Consider the following 20694-nt stretch of genomic DNA (forward strand, 5'->3'; position numbering starts at 1 on the left):
GGGTTTAGCCTCTCTGATCTCATGGTAGATCTACTCTTGTACTACCCATATCATCAATATTAATCAAGAAGGACGTAGGGTTTTACCTCCATCGAGAGGGCCCGAACCTGGGTAAAACTTCGTGTCCCTTGCTTCCTGTTACCATCCGGCCTAGACGCACAGTTCGGGACCCCCTACCCGAGATCCGCCGGTTTTGACACCGACAACTGGTGATCGAAATCTTCTTATGGATTCAACCCTATGTTCGTCTGACAAAAGTCACATCACATTTACTGACACTAGTAAAAGCAAGGTATTGGGCCTAGGTAGAGTTGCAATCTCAAAGAATCAGCACATGGTTAAAGTGATGCTTGACGAATCCCTTGGTTTTGTTGGGGAACACAGTACTTCAAAAAAATTCCTACGATCACGCAAGATCTCTCTAGGAGATGCATAGCAACGAGAGGGGGAGAGTATGTCTATTTACCCTCGTAGACCGAAAGCGGAATCGTTATGAAACGCGGTTGATGTGGTCGAACGTCTTCGCGATCCAACCGATCAAGTACCGAACGCACGGAACCTCCACGATCTGCACACGTTCAGCTCGGTGAAGTCCCTCATACTCTTGATCCAGTTGAGGCCGAGGGAGAGTTTCGTCAGCATGACGGTGTGATGACGGTGATGATGAAGTTATCGACGCAGGGCTTCTCCTAAGCACTACAACGATATGACCGAGGTGGAATTCTATGGAAGGGGCACCACACATGGCTAAACAATCAACTTGTGTGTCTATGGGGTGCCCCCTCCCCCATATATAAATGAGTGGACGAGGGGAGGGCCGGCCCTCTCTATGGCGCGCCCCAAGGGGGATTCGTACTCCTAGTTGGAGTAGGTTTTCCCCCTTTCCCTAGTTGGAGTAGGAGAAGAAGGAAGAGGGAGAAGGAGAGAACGAAAGGGGGGTCGGCCCCCTTCCCAATTCGGATTGGGCTTGGGGGGCTCTCCCACCTTAGCCGCCTCCTCCTCTCTCCCATTAAGGCCTAATAAGGCCCATTGACTCCCTGGGGGGTTCCGGTAACCTCCTGGTACTCCAGAAAATGCCTGAACTCATACCAAACCATTCCGGTGTACAAACATAGCCTTCAAACATATCGATCTTTATTTCTCGGCCATTTCGAGACTCCTTGTCATGTCTGTGATCACATCCGGGACTCTGAACTACCTTCGGTACATCAAAACACATAAACTCATAATACCGATCGTCATCGAACGTTAAGTGTGCGGACCCTACGGGTTCGAGAACTATGTAGACATGACCGAGACTCACTTTTGGTCAATAACCAATAGCGGAACATGGATGCTCATATTGGTTCCTACATATTCTACAAAGATCTTTATCGGTCAAACCGCATAACAACATACATTGTTCCCTTTCTCATCGGTATGTTACTTGCCCGAGATTCGATCGTCGATATCATCGTACCTAGTTCAATCTCGTTACCAGCAAGTCTCTTTACTCATTCCGTAATGCATCAGCCCGCAACTAACTCATTAGTCACATTGCTTGCAAGGCTTATAGTGTTGTGCATTACCGAGAGGGCCCAGGGATACCTCTCCGATACACGGAGTGACAAATCCTAATCTCGATCTATGCCAACTCAAGAAACACCATTAGAGACACCTATAGAGCATCTTTATAGTCGCCCAGTTACGTTGTGACATTTGATAGCACACTAAGTGTTCCTCCAGTATTCGGGAGTTGCATAATCTCATAGTCATAGGAACATGTATAAGTTATGAAGAAAGCAATAGCAATAAACTAAACGATCATAGTGCTAAGCTAATGGATGGGTCTTGTCCATCACATCATTCTCTAATGATGTGAGCATGTTTATCAAATGACAACACATGTCTATGGCTAGGAAACTTAACCATCTTTGATTAATGAGCTAGTCAAGTAGAGGCATACTAGGGACACTCTATTTGTCTATGTATTCACACATGTATCAAGTTACCGGTTAATACAATTCTAGCATGAATAATAAACATTTATCATGATATAAGGAAATATAAATAACAACTTTATTATTGCCTCTAGGGCATATTTCCTTCAGTCTCCCACTTGCACTAGAGTCAATAATCTAGTTCACATCATCATGTGATTTAACACCAATAGTTCACATCTTTATGTGATTAGTTCACATCTCCATGTGACTAATACCCAAAAAGGTTTACTAGAGTCAATAATCTAGTTCACATCACTATGTGATTAACACCCAAAGAGTGATCATGTTTTGCTTGTGAGAGAAATTTAGTCAAGGGGTCTGCCACATTCAGAGCCGTATGTATTTTGCAAATTTTTCTATGTCTACAATGCTCTGCACGGAGCTACTCTAACTAATTGCTCCGGCTTTCAAAATGTGTCCAGATTGAGACCTAGAGTCATCCAGATCGGTGTCAAAACTTGCATCGACATAACTCTTTACGACAAACTTTTTGTCACCTCCATAACCGAGAAACATATCCTTATTCCACTAAGGATAATTTTAACCGATGTCCAGTGATCCACTCCTGGATTACTATTGTACCCTCTTGCCAAACTCTTGGTGAGGTACACAATAGGTCTGGTACACAGCATAACATACTTTATAGAACCTATGGCTGAGGCATAGGGAATGACTTTTCATTCTCTTTCTATTTTCTGTCGTGGTCAGGTTTTGAGTCTTTACTCAACTTCACACCTTGCAACACAGGCAAGAACTGTTCCATTTTGAACTACTTCAAAATCTTGTCAAGGTATGTACTCATTGAAAAATATATCAAGCATCTTGATTTATCTCTATAGATCTTGATGCTCAATATGTAAGTAGCTTCACCGAGGTATCTCTTTGAAAAACTCCTTTCAAACACTCCTTTATGCTTTCTAGAAAATTCTACATCATTTCCAATCAACAATATGTCATTCACATATACTTATCAGAAAGGTTGTAGTGCTCCCACTCACTTTCTTGTAAATACAGGCTTCACCGCAAGTCTGTATAAAACCATATGCTTTGATCACTTTATCAAAGCATATATTACAACTCCAAGATGCTTGCACCAGTCCATAGATGGATCGTTGGAGCTTGCACACTTTGTTAGCACCTTTAGGATCGACAAAACCTTCTTGTTGCATCATATACAACTCTTCTTTAAGAAATCCATTAAGGAATGCAGTTTTGACATCCATTTGCCAGATTTCATAAAATGTGGCAATTGCTAACATGATTCGGACAGACTTAAGCATCGCTACGAGTGAGAAAATCTCATCATAGTCAACATCTTGAACTTGTTGAAAACCTTTTGCGACAATTCGAGCTTTGTATATAGTAATACTACTATCAGTGTCTGTCTTCCTCTTGAAGATCCATTTATTCTCAATGGCTTGCCGATCATTGGGCAAGTCAAGCAAAGTCCACACTTTGTTCTCATACATGGATCCCATCTTAGATTTCATGGCCTCAAGCCATTTTGCGGAATCTGGGCTCATCATCGCTTCCTCGTAGTTCGTAGGTTCGTCATGGTCTAGTAACATGACTTCCAAAAAGGATTACCGTACCACTCTGGTGCGGACCATACTTTGGTTGACCTATGAGGTTCGGTAGTAACTTGATCTGAAGTTTCATGATCATCATCATTAGCTTCCTCACTAATTGGCGTAGGAATCACTAGAACTGATTCCTGTGATGAACTACTTTCCAATTCGGGAGAAGGTACAATTACCTCATCAAGTTCTACATTCCTCCCACTCACTTCTTTTGAGAGAAACTTCTTCTCTAGAAATGATCCTTTCTTAGAAACGAATATCTTGCCTTCAGATCTACGATAGAAGGTGTACCCAATAGTTTCCTTTGGGTATCCTATGAAGATGCATTTCTCCGATTTGGGTTCGAGCTTATCAGGTTGAAACTTTTTCACATAAGCATCATAGCCCCAAACTTTAAGAAATGACAGCTTAGGTTTCTTGCTAAACCACAGTTCATATGGTGTCGTGGCAATGGATTTAGATGGTGCCCTATTTAACGTGAATGCAGCTGTCTCTAATGCATAACCGCATAACGATAGTGATAAATCAGTAAGAGACATCATAGATCGCACCATATCTAATAAAGTACGGTTACGACGTTCGGACACACCATTACGTTGTGGTGTTCCAGGTGGCGTGAGTTGCGAAACTATTCGACATTGTTTCAACTGAAGGCCAAACTCGTAACTCAAATATTTCGTCTCCGCGATCAGATCATACAAACTTTATTTTCTTGTTACGATGATTATCCACTTCACTATGAAATTCTTTGAACTTTTCAAACGTTTCAAACTTGTGTTTCATTAAGTAGATATACTCATATCTGCTCAAATCATCTGCGAAGGTCAAAAAATAATGATACCCGCCGCGAGCCTCAATACTCATTGGATCGCATACATCAGTATGTATTATTTCTAATAAGACTGTTGCTCGCTCCATTGTTCCGGAGAACGGAGTCTTAGTCATCTTGCCCATGAGGCATGGTTCGCAAGCATCAAGTGATTCCAAAAGTCCATCAGCATGGAGTTTCTTCATGGGTTTACACCAATATGACCTAAACAGCAGTGCCACATATAATTTGCAATATCATTATTAACTTTGCATATTTTGGCTTCAATATTATGAATATGTGTATTACTATGATCGAGATTCAATAAACCATTTATATTGAGTGTATGACCATAGAATGGTTTATTCATATAAATAGAACAACAATTATTCCTTGACTTAAATGAATAACCTTATTGCAATAAACATGATCCAATCATATTTATGCTCAACGCAAACACCAAATAACATTTATTTTAGGTTCAACACTAATCCCGAAGGTAAAGGGAGTGCGTGATGGTGATCTTATCAACCTTGGAATCTCTTTCAACACACATCGTCACCTTGCCCTCAACTAGTTTCTGTTCATTTTGTAACTCCTGTTTTCAAGTTACTAATCATAGCAACTGAACCAGTATCATATACCCAGGGGCTATTATGAACAATAGTAAAGTACACATCAATAATCTGTATATCAAATATACCTTTGTTCACTTTGCCATCCTTCTTATCCGCTAAGTATTTGGGGTAGTTCCACTTCCAGTAACCATTCCCTTTGCAGTACAAGCACTCCGTTTCAGGCTTAGTTCTAGCACTGGGTTTCTTCACGGGAGTGGAAACTTGCTTGCCATTCTTTGAAGTTCCTTTTCCTTTCCTTTGTCCCTTTTTCTTGAAACTAGTGGTCTTGTTAACCATCAACACTTGATGCTCTTTCTTGAATTCTACCTTCGTCGATTTTAGCATCACAAAGAGCTTGGGAATAGTTTTCGTCATCCCTTGCATATTATAGTTCATCACGAAGTTCCAATAACTTGGTGATAGTGACTAGAGAACTCTGTTAATCACTATCTTATCTGGAAGATTAACTCACACTTGATTCAAGTGATTGTAGTACTCAGACATTCTGAGCACATGCTCACTAGTTGAGCTATTCTCCTCCGTCTTGTAGGCAAAGTACTTGTTAGAGGTCTCGTACCTCTTGACTCGGGCATGAATCTGAAATACCAATTTCAGCTCTTAGAACATCTTATATGCTCCGTGGCATTCAAAACGATTTTTGAAGTCCCGGTTCTAAGCCGTAAAGCATGGCGCACTAAACTATCAAGTAGTCATCATACCGAGCTTGCAAAACGTTCATAACGTCTGCATCTGCTCCTGCAATAGGTCTGTCACCTAGCGGTGCATCAAGGACATAATTCTTCTGTGCAGCAATGAGGATAATCCTCAAATCACGGACCTAGTCCGCATCATTGCTACTATCATCTTTCAACTTACTTTTCTCTAGGAACATATCAAAAATAAAATAGGGGAGCTATACGCGAGCTATTGATCTACAACATAGATATGCAAAAACTACCAGGACTAAGTTCATGATAAATTAAAGTTCAATTAATCATATTACTTAAGAATTCCCACTTAGATAGACATCCCTTTAATTATCTAAGTGATCACGTGATCCATATGAACTAAACCATGTCCGATCATCATGTGAGATGGAGTAGTTTTCAATGGTGAACATCACTATGTTGATCATATCTTCTATATGATTCATGCTCGACCTTTTAGTCTCAGTGTCCCGAGGCCATATCTGCATATGCTAGGCTCGTCAAGTTTAACCCGAGAATTCCGCCTGTGCAAAACTTTCTTGCACCCATTGTATGTGAACATAGAGCTTATCACACCCGATCATCACGTGGTGTCTCGGCACGACGAACTGTCGCAATGGTGCATACTCAGGGAGAACACTTATACCTTGAAATGTTAGTAAGGGATCATCTCATAATGCTATCGTCGTACTAAGAAAAATAAGATTCATAAAAGATAAACATCACATGCAATCAAAACATGTGACATGATATGGCCATCATCATCTTGTGCATTTGATCTCCATCTCCAAAGTACCGTCATGATCTCCATCGTCACCGTCATGACACCATGATCTCCATCATCTTGATCTTTATCAACGTGTCATCACATGGTCGTCTCGCCAACTATTGCTTTTGCAACTATTGCTATCGCATAGCGATAAAGTAAAGCAATTATATGGCGCTTGCATCTTATGCAATAAAGAGACAACCATAAGGCTCCTGCCAGTTGCTGATAACTTTAACAAAACATGATCATCTCACACAACAATTTATATCTCATCACATCTTGACCATATTATGTCACAACATGCCATGCAAAAACAAGTTAGACGTCATCTACTTTGTTGTTGCAAGTTTTACGTGGCTGGTACGGGCTTCTAGCAAGAACCGTTCTTAACTACGGCATAAAAACCACAACGTGGTATAGTGATTGCTTTTTGATCTTCAGAAAGAACCCTGTTCATTGAATCCGATTCAACTAAAGTTGGAGAAACTCACACCCACCAGCCACCTGTGTGCAAAGCACGTCGGTAGAACCAGTCTCAGGAACACGGTCATGTAATGTCGGTCCGGACCGCTTCATGCAACAATACCGCCGAATCAAGAAACAACTAGTGACGACAAGCAATATGTATATACCCACGCCCACAATTCCTTTGTGTTCTACTCGTGCATATAACATCTACACATAGACCTAGCTCGGATGCCACTGTTAGGGAACACAGTATTTCAAAAAAAAATCCTACGATCATGCAAGATCTATCTAGGAGATGCATAGCAACGAGAGAGGGAGAGTATGTCTACGTACCCTCGTAGACCGAAAGCGGAAGCGTTATTAAATGTGGTAGATGTAGTCGAACGTCTTCTCGATCCAAACGATCAAGTACCGAATGCACGGCACCTCCGCGATCTGCACACGTTCAGCTTGGTAACGTCCCTTGTACTCTTGATCCAGTTGAGGCCGAGGGAGAGTTTCTTCAGCATGACGGCGTGATGACGGTGATGATAAAGTTACCGACGCAGGGCTTCGCCTAAGCACTACAACGATATGACCGAGGTGGAATTCTATGGAGGGGGGCACCACACATGGCTAAACAATCAATTTGTGTGTCTATGGGGTGCCCCCCTCCCCAGTATATAAAGGAGTGGAGGAGGGGTGGGCCGGCCCTCTCTATGGCGCGCCCGAAGGGGAATTCCTACTCCTAGTTGGAGTAGGTTTCCCCCCTTTCCCTAGTTGGAGTAGGAGAAGAAGGAAGAGGGAGAAGGAGAGAAGGAAAGGGGCGGCCCCCTTCACAATTCGGATTGGGCTTGGGGGCACACCCCCACCTTACCCGCCTCCTCCTCTATCCCACTAAGGCCCAATAAGGCCCATTGACTCCTCGGGGGTTCCGATAACCTCCCGGTACTCCGGAAAATGCCTGAACTCATTCAGAACCATTCCGATGTCCAAACATAGCCTCCCAATATATAGTTCTTTATGTCTCGACCATTTCGAGACTCCTCGTCATGCCCATGATCACATCCGGGACTCTGAACTACCTTCGGCACATCAAAACACATAAACTCATAATACTGATCGTCATTGAAGGTTAAGCGTGCGGACCCTATGGGTTCGAGAAATATGTAGACATGAACGAGACTCGCTTCCGGCCAATAACATATAGCAGAGCCTAGATGCTCATATTGGTTCCTACATATTCTACGAGGATCTTTTTCGGCCAAATCGCATAAAAAAATACGTTGTTCCCTTTGTTATCGGTATGTTACTTGCCCGAGATTTGATCGTCGGTATCATCATACCTAGTTCAATCTCGTTACCAGCAAGTCTGTTTACTCGTTCCGTAATGCATCATCCCGCAACTAACTCATTAGTCACATTGCTTGTAAGGCTTATAGTGATGTGCATTACCGAGAAGTCCCAGAGATACCTCTCCGATACATAGAGTGACAAATCCTAATCTCGGTCTATGCCAACTCAACAAACACCATCGGAGACACCTGTAGAGCATCTTTATAGTCACCCAGTTACGTTGTGACGTTTGATAGCACACTAAGTGTTCCTCCGGTATTCGGGAGTTGCATAATCTCGTAGTCATAGGAACATGTATAAGTTATGTAGAAAGCAATAGCAATAAACTAAACGATCATAGTGCTAAGCTAATGGATCGGTCTTGTCCATCACATCATTCTCTAATGATGTGATCCCATTAATCAAATGACAACACATGTCTATGGCTAGGAAACTTAGCCATCTTTGATTAACGAGCTAGTCAAGTAGAGGCATACTAGGGACACTCTGTTTTGTCTATGTATTCACACATGTACTAAGTTTTAGGTTAATATAATTCTAGCATGAATAATAAACATTTATCATGATATAAGGAAATATAAATAACAACTTTATTGTTGCCTCTAGGGAATATTTCCTTCAGGTTTCAACTTAATGCATGTCTCAATGCTTTGTCATCTGAACATGATTGTGATATTTGGTAAATATTGTTGCCTTGTACTTATGGAATCTGAAAAATCTCTAGTCTTTGAAGGGTATCAAAAGGATGATTTGTACATGGTAGATTTATCAGCAGGACCACAGTTGGCCGTATGTCTTCTAGCAAAAGCTTCAGAGTGATGGCTCTGGCATCGGAGGCTAGGGCATGTGGGCATGAGGAACTTACACACTCTCGCAAAGAAGAAGCATGTCATAGGCATCGAGGGCGTCAAGTTCAAGAAGGATCATCTATGTGGTGCCTGCGAAGCTGGAAAGATGACTCGGGCCAAGAATCCCTCGAAGACAATCATGACAACGACACGTCCCTTCGAGCTGCTTCACATGGACTTATTCGGCCCTACTCACTATTCTACCCTCACTACCACTGCTTGCCTCTATGGCTTCGTCATTGTTATGATTACTCGAGATATACATGCGTGCACATAATTCTCTACAAGACCGAAGTGCAGGATGTCTTCAGACGATTCGCCAATCATGCCATGGCCAACTATGGCATCAAGATCAAGCACATCCGAAGTGACAATAGCACAGAATTCAAGAACACCGGCCTTGACATTTATCTTGATACATTGGGCATCACACATGAGTTCTTGGCTCCATACACACCTTAGGAGCGCAAGAATAGAACCCTCATTGAGATGGCACGAACGATACTTGATGAGTACAAGACTCCAAGGAAGTTCAGGCCTGAAGCTATTGATATTGCATGCCACGTCATCAATCGTGTTTATCTTCACAAGTTCCTAAAGAAGACATCATATGAGCTCCTGACTGGTAAAAAGCCAAACTTTAGCTATTTTAGAGTATTTGGTGCTAGGTGCTGGATCAAGGACCCGCATCACACTTCAAAATTTGCACCGAAAGCACATGAAGGATTTATGCTTGGCTACGGAAAGGATTCGCACTCCTACAGAGTCTTCAACCTCTTTCACTACAAAGTGGTTGAAACTGTGGATGTGCGGTTCGATGAGACTAATGGCTCGCAAAGAGAGCACCTGCCAAATGTGCTAGATGAAGCTACACCAAGTGAATCTATCAAGCTTATGGGTACTGGAGAAATCATACCTTCAAAGGCACAGGCTGAAGAGGAAATCATCATTTTTGCACCTAATCAGCCCGAAGACACTGCTCAGCCTGAAGGCAATGTTGAAGATGAAGACAATGATCAGCAAGGGCAGAATCTTCATCCAGTTCATCCTCGTGTTGCAAATGAAGTACAGATTGAGAAGATAATTGATAGCATCAATGCACCTGGTCCCCTCACTCGTTCAAGAGCAACACAGCTAGCAAATTTCTGTGGGCACTTTGCATTTGTCTCAATATCAGAACCCAAGAAAGTTGACAAAGCCTTCATGGAACCTTAATGGATTCAAGCTATGCAAGAAGAGCTTCCACAGTTCAAGCTGAACAATGTGTGGGAGCTGGTAAAGCGTCCAGATCCTCGCAAGAACAATATCATTGGTACCAAATGGATCTATTGCAACAAACAAGATGAGCATGGTCAAGTCGTTAGAAACAAGGCTCGTCTAGTTGCTCAAGGTTACACACAAGTTGAAGGGATTGACTTCGAAGAAACATTTTCCCCTGTGGCTAGGCTTGAAGCCATTCGCATGCTGCTAGCCTGTGACGCCCCCGATTTAATCGTACACTAATCATACACGCAAACGTGTACGATCAAGATCAGGGACTCACGGGAAGATATCACAACACAACTCTACAAATAAAATAAGTCATACAAGCATCATATTACAAGCCAGGGGCCTCGAAGGCTCGAATACAAGAGCTCGATCATAGACGAGTCAGCGGAAGCAACAATATCTGAATACAGACATAAGTTAAACAAGTTGTCATAAGATGGCTAGCACAAACTGGGATACAGATCCGAAAGAGGCGCAGGCCTCCTGCCTGGGATCCTCCTAACTACTCCTGGTCGTCGTCAGCGGGCATCACGTAGTAGTAGGCACCTCCGGTGTAGTAGGGGTCGTTGTCGACGGTGGCGTCTGGCTCCTGGGCTCCAACATCTGGTTGCGACAACCAGGTAGAAGGGATAGAGGGAAAGAAGGAGAAAGCAACCGTGAGTACTCATCCAAAGTACTCGCAAGCAGAAGCTACACTACATATGCATGGGTAAATGTGTAAAGGGCCATATCGGTGGACTGAACTGCAGAAAGCCAGAATAAGAGGGGGATAGCTAATCCTTTCGAAGACTACGCTTCTGGCAGCCTCCGTCTTGCAGCATGTAGAAGAGAGTAGACTGAAGACCTCCAAGTAGCATCGCATAGCATAACCCTAACCGATGATCCTCCCCTCGTCGCCCTGTGAGAGAGCGACCACCGGTTGTATCTGGCACTTGGAAGGGTGTGTTTTATTAAGTATCCGGTTCTAGTTGTCATAAGGTCAAGGTACAACTCCAAGTCGTCCTGTTACCGAAGATCACGGCTATTCGAATAGATTAACTTCCCTGCAGGGGTGCACCACATACCCCAACACGCTCGATCCCATTTGGCCGGACACACTTTCCTGGGTCATGCCCGGCCTCGGAAGATCAACACGTCGCAGCCCCACCTAGGCACAACAGAGAGGTCAGCACGCCGGTCTAAACCTAAGCGCACAGGGGTCTGGGCCCATCGCCCTTAGCACACCTGCACGTTGCGAACGCGGCCGGAAACAGAACTAGCCCCCTTAATACAAGAGCAGGCTTACGTTCAATCCGGGCGTGCCACTCAGTCGCTGACAGTCACGAAGGCTTTGGCTGATACCACGACGCCGGGATACCCATAACTACTCCCGCGTAGATGGTTAGTGCGTATAGACCAAATGGCCAGACTCAGATCAAATACCCAAATCTCGTGAAGCGTGTTAAGTATCCGCGAACGCCGAGCAGGGCCAGGCCCACCTCTCTCCTAGGTGGTCTGAACCTGCCCTGTCGCTCCGCCTCAAAGATCCACTCGTGGGTGCTCTCAAGCCGACCCGTCTTTAGTCAGCACATGTATCATGTATAAAGTATATAGTAATATCCCGTGATAACTCCGAGTGATCACGCCCGATAGTATAGCATGGCAGACGGACAAGGATGTAGGGCCACTGATGATAAACTAGCATCCTATACTAAGCATTAGGATTGCAGGTAAAGGTAACAACAGTATAGCAAGGACAGGCTATGCATCAGTATAGGATTAACGGGAAGCAGTAACATGCTACACTACTCTAATGCAAGCAGTATAGAGAAGAGTAGGCGATATCTGGTGATCAAAGGGGGGGCTTGCCTGGTTGCTCTGGCAAGAGAGAGTGGTCGTCAACTCCGTAGTCGTACTGGGTAGCAGCGGCGTCGGTCTCGGTGTCTAGCGAGAGAAGAGGGGGGAAAACAATAAATATTTAAGCAAACATATGCATAGCGATTTCATGACATGACAAGTAGCGGTGCTAGGGGTGCCCTATCGCGGTATGAGGTGATACCGGTGAAGGGGGGAAACATCCGGGAAAGTATCCCCGGTGTTTCGCGTTTTCGGACAGATGAAACAGAGGGGGAAAGTTGCGTGTTCGCTATGCTAGGGATGCGTGGCGGATAAACGGGCTGCGTATTCAAATTCGCCTCGTCGTTCTGAGCAACTTTCATGTTGAAAATATTTTAATCCGAGTTACGGATTAAAAGATATGATTTTCTAAAGATTTTATTAATTTCTGGAATTTAATTCGAAAAATGAATTTATGACGTCAGCATGATGTCATGCTGACGTCAGCAGTCAACAGGGTTGACTTGGTCAACCTGACAAGTGGGTCCCACCTGATTAGGGATTGTTTAGCTAATTAACAGTAGTTAATTAGGGTAACTATTTATTAGGTTAATTATTCTTAATTAGTTAATCTAAACATGATTAATTAAGTTAATTATTTAGCTAATTAATTAATTATTTATTATATATTTTCTTTTATTTTATTTTTTTTTTTTAATTCTTTTTTTTCTAAAAACGTTATGGGGCGGGGCCCCCTAGTCAGTGGCCCGAGGGGGGGGCCTAGCGGGTGCTGGGTACGGGGTGCGGGCACGCGCCCGAGTCCACCCGGGATGGGGGGCGACAGGCGGCTGTGCGGGCTCTCGCCCGCAGGGAGCGGCGGAACGAGGACAGAGGCCAGGGTGGCCGCGGTGGCCTGCCGGCGGCAGGCACGGCCGCGCGTGGAGGCGCGGCGGAGCAGTAGTAGGGGCGCCGGGGCGCGACGGCGGGTGCGGGTGTAGCCCGCCCAGGCGGCGAGGGAGAGCTGGGCGCGGGCGCCGGCGGCCAGGGACAGAGAGGAGGGGAGGGGCGGCTCACAGGGGCACGCCCGGCGGCACGAGCGCGTGCTCGCGCGGCGGGGCAGGGCGAGGCCAGGAGGGCACGGGACGCGGTGGTGGCAGGGGCGCGTGGCCGAGGCTCGGCCTGGCCGAACGTAGCACGGCGAGGCGAGCGCCGGCGAGAGGGGGACGGGGAGGAGGAGGAGGACCGGGGTCCTCACCGAGGGAGCGTAGGGCACGGGGCAGCGGGCTCGGGGGAGGTTGGGGAGGACCGGCGAGGAAGGGGTCAAGGTGGCGGCAGTCCGGCGACGATGGGGAGGCAGCTCCGGCGGGGGGGGGCGAAGCTCCAGGCAGCGACGGGGTTCGGCGGTGGTCTCCTCCCGATCCAGATCGGGGGAGAGGGGGGGATATTTCGGGGGTGAGTGGGGGCTGTCGGTGGGGAGTGGGGGGGAGGAGTGGATAAGGGAGAGGAGTAGGGGCCGACCTGGGCCGGCCTGGTTGGCCCGATGGCCAGCTGGGCGGCGGTCCAGCAGGGGAGGCTTCTCCCCCCTTTTGTTTTTTTGTTTTGTTTTCTGTTTTTGTAGTTTCCTTTTCTTTTTTTTTATTTATTTTCTTTTCTGTTTTAAATCATTTTAAATTATCTAGGCATTTTATAAAAATGTGTTTGCTTTATTATAATTATCCAGGCATTGAACTACACACCCCGAACATTTTAGTTTAATATTTTGAAAACTTTGTCGTTTAACTTTAATTTGAATTTAAATTTGAAACTTTTTGAATCAACCCGAGATTAATTACAGTGACAGAGGTGACGTGTCACCATTAACGTGAGATCACTGTAGCATGATTATCCGGGCGTTACATAGCCTATGCCAACTACAACAACATTCTTCTGTACCAAATGGATGTAAATAGTGCCTTTCTCACTGGCAAAATTGAAGAAGAAGTGTATGTTGCACAACCACCTGGTTTTGAAGACCCAAAGTGCCCTAACATGGTATAGAAGCTCAACAAGGCATTGTATGGCCTCAAACAAGCACCTCGCGCTTGGTATGACACACTCAAAGACTTCCTGAAGAGCAAAGGCTTCAAACCTGGTTCTCTAGACCCCACTCTCTTCACGAAGACATATGATGGTGAACTGTTTGTATGCAAAATCTATGTGGATGACATTATCTTCGGCTGCACTGATAGGAGATACAGTGATGAGTTTGGCATATGATGCAAGAGCAATATTAGATGTCCATGATGGGTGAGCTGAAATTCTTCCTTGTCTTCAAATCCGTCAGCAGAGCAATGGCATCTTCATTTCACAATAAAAATATCTCAAAGATTGCCTGAAGAAGTTTGGAATGCGAGACTGCAAAGGGTACACGACGCCAATGCCAACCAAAGGCCATTTGGGCCCCGACGACAATGGTAAAGAGTTCGACCAAAAGGTATACCGCTCCATGATTGGTTCTTTACTCTACTTATGTGCATCTAGGCCTGATATAATTCTTAGCGTTTGCATGTGTGCCTGATTTCAAGCGGCACCAAAGGAATTGCATTACTAAGCTGTGAAGCGAATTCTTTAATATTTGGCTTACACCCCAACACTAGGATTATGGTATCCAAAGGGCTCAGAGTATGATCTAGTTGGATTCTCATATGCTGATTATGCTGGTAACAAGGTTGATCGCAAGTCCACATCAGGAACTTGTCATTTTCTTGGACGATCTCTTGTCTGTTGGTCTTCAAAGAAGCAGAACTGTGTATCTCTCTCCACTCCTGAATCTGAATACATTGTTGCTGGATCTTGCTGCGCTCAGCTTCTATGGATGAAGCAAACTCTCAAGGACTATGGCATCCACCTGAAGCATGTGCCACTCTACTACGATAATGAAAGCGCCATCAAGATTGCCAACAACCTAGTCCAGCACTCGAAGACAAAGAAAATTCAGATCCATGATCACTTTCTCAGAGATCATGTCATGAAGGAAGATATTGATATCATTCATGTCAACACTGGAGAGAAATTGGCAGATATCTTCACAAAGCCCTTGGATGAGAAAAGGTTTTGCAAGTTGCGGTGTGAGCTAAATATCTTAAAATCCTCGAATGTCCTGTAATTGGACACACATCCTAACGCTTATGCATGTTGACGACTTAGATGTGCAACACACGAAGTAACGTATATCTTCAATCAATGAAGACATACACTCTAAGTGTGAATACATTAACGTGGAATTTGACTTCAGAGCGCCACGATAATTGTGCGCCGTGTCTGGGTCTAATACCTATACGGTGGGTAATGCCACCACCAAACTTTCTCGAAGATTTTCTTGTGGCGTCATGATTGCATTATCTTCGCATTTGGTTTGTTTTCAACATTGATTTGACTTCAAGGTTTATCTTTGCAATGTTGATTTGGTATTTTTCTGATGTATATATGGATGGACTATTCTGTTACTAGTAACAGAATAATATTATGTTACCCCTCGGCTCTATAAGGGCACGGTCTATTTTTTCAACAAGGCCCAACCAGATCACTACCCACCGAAAAAGAGAAAAGAAACTCATCCCGACCAACACTTTCTTCCCCACCCGCAGCACGCCGTGGCGTCCTCCTCTCTCCCTCTCAGGGCGCCGCCGCGCCATCCCCTCTCCACCACGCGCCGCCACGCTCTCCCACTCTCCCCCAGTGCGCCGCCGCACCCTCCCCTCTCCCCCAGCGCGCCGCCGCACCCTTCCTTCTCCCCCAGCTCGCCGCCCCGCCCCCACCTTCTCCCTCAGCTTCGGTCGCCGCCCCCACATTCTTCCTCGGCTCCAGCCCCGAGCACAACCTGGCACCGATGGCCCCGACCATGATCTGCGTGGATCTACTGCTGCTGCGACCAACCCAAGTACTATTTGTCCTGCTCCTCTCCTCCTTTCCGTCACCGGCCATTCATCCAGGTCAGCTCTCCACCGACAGGCCCCGGTCGCTAATCACCTCGACAGCCTCTGGTCGTGGTGTTCTCCTACCTGTGGTTGCCCTCGATCACGAGCTCGTCCACCACAATCGCTGGTAGCCGTCCAAGTTGAGCTCTGACCACAGTCGGAGCAGAACTTCAGCCACCATCTTAACTTAACGGTGGAAGTTGCTCACTCATCGAGCTCAACCACGGCCAAACAAAAAAACACCCCATCTCCTCCTAGCAGATGCTTGCCCCATCCTCAGTTGCTGTGCACCTCCCTCCTGCCGGTTGCCGCCTCCAGCCCGACGTCCCTGCCCCCGGCGCCTCCACGCCCAGACCCCCTTCCTCTGTTCCTCAAAAATCCGTCAATAGGAAAGCCTCAAAAACCCATCAGTTGGAAAGCCGTTCAACGTCCGTGGCTGAGAACGTCCATGAGCTCCTCTGTTATCAGTTCCTTCGATCGACAGTGGGTTGTGGCTCCTTGGTGAGCATACCTTTTGTCCCTATTGTCCAGTCATTGCCTGGAGTAAGGATGGTTGTGCATACACGTGCGTCAGTGCACTATCGGCTATAACAAAAGGTCAAGTAGACTCAACTTATCAATCCAACATCTATTTGCTAATGTAATGTTCGTTCCATTTCAATTTATTGCTTGCACAACCTTTGTCAGGCTACACAACTTTTCTCAGAAGTCCAACTCTTGTATGCAAGCCAACTGAGATTTTTCTTAATCTGTGATATGTGCTCAGTTGATGTTCGTGCAAATGTTGTCGCAGCTGGGTGCAGCCCGCGAAGGGGCTATGCAGCAGGTGCACGCAGCAATAAGGGAGAAGTAGACACGAAGCAGGTTAGGAGGTGTGTGTGCGAGAGATGATACTGAACTTGTACTGCTGTTGTACTCGCGTGTGAAAGATTGTTTTTTTCCTGGTCATTCTTGTACTGCCTGCCATGAAAAACCTGATGACAGAATACTGAATATTTGTGTATTCTATCATCACTTCATAGAGAAGAAATTATTTTTTCTTCAGTGTGTATTCTATCATGAGTTATTTGTGTATTTTTGTTCTCTTTTCTTCAGTCCACAAAAAGAAAACATGCCAGTTCATGAATAGCGAATGTTTAAATTAAACTTAATATTAGTTAGGTGTATATTTTGTTGTCAGTCCATGCAAAGACACAGAATAGTTGGTGCGTGTACAGAAATGTCGTTAGTTCAAGTTTCAAAATTCTGTACGTTTGGATATATCACCTAAATAAGTAATGATTTGCAGCGAGTTTCTTCAGCGTCAATTCTGATTTGAGTGCTCTGTTCTTCCTAGCCCACATGGTGCTTGTGTTAATTATTATGGACATGTGTAGTACAAACATTTTTAATGGTGAAGTACACGCACCATTGTAAAATATTGATCAGTACAAGTTAAAAACGGTGGTCCGTTCGGAAGAAAAGAAATGATGAAAATTCAAATTGTAAAAGTTCAAGCAAAAGGAAACCCCATGCAATTCAAATGGTAAAAGTACAAGTCAAAAAATGAACATTCAGTCCAGAACATCGTTGTAAAAAATGTTTAGTTCAAAAAAAGAATAAAAAAACATTTTCTTTTAAAAAAATATCATTCAGTTCAATGATATAAACCATGCAAGTAGAGGGCCGACGATATAATAACATTCAGTTCAACAATATAAACCATGCAAGTTCAGGGCTAGGATACAGTAAACCGTTGAAAAATTACGAGAAAAATATTACCAAAAACAGAGCAAAGTCTAGTCATGTGAAAACACGCTTAGTACAAACCCATGCAAGCATCAGTGCAAGTACCTTTTGTCGGAAACATTTAAAATTACTACAAAAAATAGCTCAGTACAAACATACACATATATCAGTACGACCACTCTGTTTTTCAGACGAGAAAACAGCAGGATCCGTCATGTCGTATTCAAAATTACTCTTAAACGGTTTCGAAGTAGAGAAAATGTCCAACATGACTAAGTTTCACATTTTTTATAGCTATCCAACGGTATATTATTTGCCCCATTTCGACAAAACTTTCAAAAAAACGTGTTCGAAACCAATTTTAACCGTATTTGAATTCGTATTTAAACCGTAAGAAATTAGAAAAAACTTTCTATATGCAAAAGTTGCGCATTTTTCATAGCTTTCCAACGCCGTATCATTTGCGTCAATCCGAGAAACGGTTTGTAAAAAACAGTGAAAAAACGTTTCGCCCAGAATTTCACCGTTTTTCAAATTACTTTTAGATCATATAGAATTTGGATAAATAGTATATATATGGAAGATGCGGATTTTCACAAGCTTTCCAACGCCATATTATTTGCTCAATTCCGACAAATCGTATGAAAATTAAGTCCAAAATACGATTCACGTTTTCGGTTTTGAAAAAAATGGTTTTTTCAAAACTGCTCTTAAATAATATATTTTTTGCAAAAACAAATTATAAGATTGTAATGTGGATGTCAAGAGCTTTCCAACGACATATTACACGCCCCATTTCGATAAAAAAATGCAAAAAAAATTTGAACTAAAGAAGACGATTTTTAACAGCAACAGAAAGCATCAGTTCAACCGCTCGAATTTCATCAGTTCAACCGCTTGAATTCATCAGTTCAAGAAGGGTAACAGAATAATATTCTGTTACGCGTAACAGAATAGCCCATATGTATGTATGTGTGTGTATATATATACATCTGTACAACATTCACTTATAGCTATGTCTTCGAACTTGCCATTTTCTGAACTAAGTGAATGTGATCAGACCCTAACCCCTTCTGCGCTTCCTCCTCAAACTCTATCTGTCTAGTCATATGCATTCTATTGAAACATGTCGAATGTCTTCACTGGGTCCTTGTCAGCTGAAGATACAGAGGCACACATTTAAAACCGCTTTCAATGCTATATTCCTTTGCCTGAATGTCGGAGAAGCCAGAACAACCACCCGACAAACCAGGCATGCGTGGGAACATGGAACAACTTTCAATGAGTTGCATGCATGCCACGTGCCCATCAGATATGAACCGCTAGGGGCTCCTGCGTAATTGTGTTGTGCCGCCCTCTACCTTATAAATACCCATCCCGCGTGGTCATTATCTCTTCTTCCACCTCGCCACCTCACTCAAACCCTAGCGCCATTGCTAGCTTGTGTCGATGCCGGAGACGATGTGCTTAGCTGCCACGACCTATCTGACGTTGTCCTCACACCGGCCGTGACCTCGTCTTCTCCGCCGCCGCCGAGTTAGGGTGCGGGAGATTAGAACTGCTCGGCCTCCCTTCCGCCTCGTCTAGCACTTCGTTTGGGGTAAATAAATCTCACTTTCTATAGTCTTTTTGATCTGTTAAATCCATCCACTTCACCCAAAAGTGGAAGACAATGGTGGTACATGAAGACATTCACGATGAAGATTACGACATGAGAAGACATTCATATGAAGACTATGGGGTGCGAAGACACGGTTGTTTCGTAGTTTCCTTTTCTTTTTGTTGATCATAGGAACCACCGTACTGTTAAGTGAGGTCCAAGTGAACAAAATCGGAGTGACTGAAGTGATGCTCAACTAAATCCTATGTCTTCGAGCGAAGACAATGAGAGCAAATCTTATCCAGAGTCGGATGAGTTAGCTTTACTTGTAGCCCAAGTCAAGCTGCCGCATGTGTTTGAAATCCGATCGTTGGATACGTGTCGGTTCCTTAGTGACCCAGGGTCATTTCGAACAAATCAGGTCGGGTTGCCTCCAGGCTATAAATAGCCCACCCCCTACACCATAAATTGGTGGCTGCTCAGAGTTAGTGCACGGCTTTTGTCGTTTGAGAGCAACCCACCTCCAAAGCATTTGAGAGAGAGATCCTTGCGAGGACAAAGCCCAAAACACCCACAGCCAAAGAGTGTTAGGCATCACTAAAGTCTTTTTGTCTGCGTGACCTGAAGACTTGTTACACTTGAGGACTGTGAATCCTCTAGCCAGTTAGGCGTCGCGTTTTGAGCATCCAAGAGCCATTGTGGATTGCCAGTGAATCAAGTATATGAAGGTTTGGAAGTCTACCTTGAAGACTTACCAGAGTGATTGGGCGAGGACTGGGTGTCCTTAGCTCAAGGGGAATAAGGTGAAGACGCGGTCTTCTGAGTTAAATCTCAGCCTCCCTAACCAGACATACAGTTGTCACAACAACTAGAACCGGTCTACCAAATCCTTGTCTTCAACAAGCAACTGGTTCTATCCTTCACTTCCCTTTACTTTACAGTTTTTCTTCGTGAAGTCGTTGCCTGCCTGTATGATTTGATTGACTTCACTGAGTGAAGACTATTAACTGTTTGGCTTCATACTATCTTCCATCCTGATCCATTCTACCTAGCTGCTGATAGTCTTCGTGCTTTCACTTCATTACTTAATTGACTATGGCCTGTCTAGTGTAGTCTACCTTCCGCTGCATATCAATAGGTTCATTTCTACTGTTTGTCTTCAAAGACCTCGTGTTTTGAAGACTTCCGTAAAAATTTCCTGTTCACTCCCCG

General features: G+C 44.4%; 1 long non-coding RNA gene across 2 annotated transcripts; it reads left to right on the forward strand.

Moving 5' to 3' along the window:
* The first annotated feature begins 15766 nt into the window (after nt 1-15766).
* On the forward strand, nt 15767-17205 carry LOC125520258. 2 transcript variants are annotated; one of them, XR_007288614.1, is made up of 2 exons: nt 15767-16751; nt 16842-17205. It is a non-coding gene; the product is annotated as an uncharacterized LOC125520258 (long non-coding RNA). The 2 variants fall into 2 exon arrangements; XR_007288595.1 differs by having other exon boundaries at nt 16921-17205.
* The last annotated feature ends 3489 nt before the right edge of the window (nt 17206-20694 follow it).

This window comes from Triticum urartu, chromosome 1 (genome assembly GCF_003073215.2).
Source record: "Triticum urartu cultivar G1812 chromosome 1, Tu2.1, whole genome shotgun sequence".
Taxonomy (NCBI): domain Eukaryota; kingdom Viridiplantae; phylum Streptophyta; class Magnoliopsida; order Poales; family Poaceae; genus Triticum; species Triticum urartu.